Source organism: Choloepus didactylus, chromosome 10, assembly GCF_015220235.1.
Source record: "Choloepus didactylus isolate mChoDid1 chromosome 10, mChoDid1.pri, whole genome shotgun sequence".
Classification (NCBI taxonomy): Eukaryota; Metazoa; Chordata; class Mammalia; order Pilosa; family Megalonychidae; genus Choloepus; species Choloepus didactylus.
In genome coordinates this window covers 67,082,921-67,085,265 of record NC_051316.1, presented here as the reverse complement: position 1 = coordinate 67,085,265, position 2,345 = coordinate 67,082,921, and positions in this window count along the sequence as shown.

Sequence of the window (2,345 nt, the reverse complement as noted above, 5' to 3'; positions counted from 1 at the left end):
ACTTTCTGAACTGATTTTGCCTGATTCCCTAGGTTTCAATGGTAAGCAAGTAGAAAATTTTCATGAATCTGAATTCACCTTTGGCAGATGTATCTGGGAGAGAATCTATGTGCCTATTAGTGTTGCAATTATCAACATCTGTTTGAAAGAAGACTCTTAACAGAGTGAGGAATTTCAAATGGTTAATTAGCACAGTTGATGTCCAGTATCTACTTATCTCTGGATCCTTTGGGCTTGACAATGCTTCCATCCCATCTCTTTCCATATGTGACACAACCTTGACCTGAGAGATCTGTTTCCTCTAGGCACAAGAAGCATTTTATTCTACCCTTCAGCCCTAAAGAGAGGGCTTCTCCTAAGCAGGGATTGGAAATTGTGCCAAATTGCACATAATTGTGCATGATGAATTTGTAATGCAGGCTAAAACTTGCTGGAAACTCAGCTGAGACCACCAAATTCATTTAGTTGGGTTTGGTTGGGGGCCAATACTTTATTCGCTAAGCTACAAAGTCTCTTGAGCTTTTATTTGCTCACAAAAATATCAGAATCCAGAACTAGAATCTTTCTCTGCACGAAAACTAAATCAGTTTGATGTTGCTTTTCCAAGTTATGCTTCTTGAAGTACTCTAGGGGATTAAAAGTTGGGGGGAAAAAGATGTGGTTTTGGAGTTTAACACAAACAACACTAGATGCTGAAAAATTAAATTTCCCTTAATATTTGCTTTAAGGAGCAACACATCATTAAGTTCAGCCATTTAAACAGAAAAACCTACCATTTCCACCACCTAAAGCCCACAGCCACAAAGACGTTTTATCCAAAAAACAAGTTCTAATTTCAAAAAAGAATCATATAAATATTAGATGTAATGGCCGTTAAGACAACTCTTGGTGAAAAATCAAGGTATATTAAGCAGAAAAAACACCACAAGGATATACACCAACATTTGAATTCTGGTTATTTTGGGGATGGAATGATTATAGATGATTTTTCTTTTCTTTTCTCTAGTTTCCAAATTTTCTACAATATGACGTAATATCTTTATAATAGAAAAATACACTTATTGAAAAAGAACCCTAGATACTTTACAGATGGTTTCGTTTCTTCTCATGCCATTCACATGCTGCTGTAAAATATACCTGTCAACAGTACAACTCATGTAGACACCCAAACTCAGGGGGAAAACAATACCATGTTGTAGTATATAAAACTCCTGCATTCCAAAGGGCTCAAAACATAGTTAACAAGCTTCATTTTCATGATTCCAACCCCTATTTTTCTGAGGGTCCTTTCTTAGCAATTGTTAACTCCTGAGATTTACTCAGATTAATATTGGGGGGAGAGGGGGCACAGAGAAAGCAGAATTTGGAAATTTTAAAAATAGACATTTTATTGTCCAATTTCATAAGGGAGAATGAGAGTTAGAGTCCCATCTCCTGCAACTCAAATCTATGTATTAATCAGTGGGCACTGGTGTGATTTTTCATGTTAAATGTTAGAATTTTTATAACATATTCATAAGATACAGCGTTTCTCATAGACTGGCATTTTGGGTAGGATGTTCTTTGTTGTACAGGACTGTCCCACATTGCAGGATGTTGAGCGTCTGTGTTCCCACCCCCTAAATTAGCCAGTAACGTCCTCTGTGAGTCACTGTGATAATCAAAATCTTTCTTCTAATTTACAGTTGCTCCCTTTGGCCATCATTATCAGGTATCTCATTTATTTACCCCAAAGCATGAAGTAATCAGTGCAAAAATCATTAGTTCTATCTTACTGGAGGGGGAATTGAGGCTCAGTAAGTTGCTCACAATCTTATACCTAGCAAGTGACAGAACCAGAACTGGAACTCAGTATTCTGACTTCTTACAACCCAGTGAATCTAAACCACAATAGGGCCCTTGAAACTAGCTTCTTATTTCTTAAATATGTTTTAAGCTTCTAGACCACAAGTTTCCAAGTTAACTTTTGCTTCAACTTTGCTTTAAATTCAACTCAACCCAGTCTACTGAGTGAGATAAACTACTGAGCAAGATAAGCAGAAAGAGGCAGCTGCTTGGGGCTCAGGAGGGTACACTACATGCTGGGAAAGCTACACTGGACACATGCGCCTTCCACGGACAGACAGGACCCAGTAAACCACATTCTGGCTCCCCCTCACTGTGAGCAACACCAATAATAAAAGTTATTATTTATTGAGCATGAATCAAGTGCCAGATACTTTGTTAGATGCTTTAATCACTAACCTTCAAAACAATTCTGGAAAATTGATATTATCATTGGTTATATAGCTAAGGAAACTGAGGCTCAGGGAAGTTCAGTAACTTCCTCAGGTACATCTAATGTC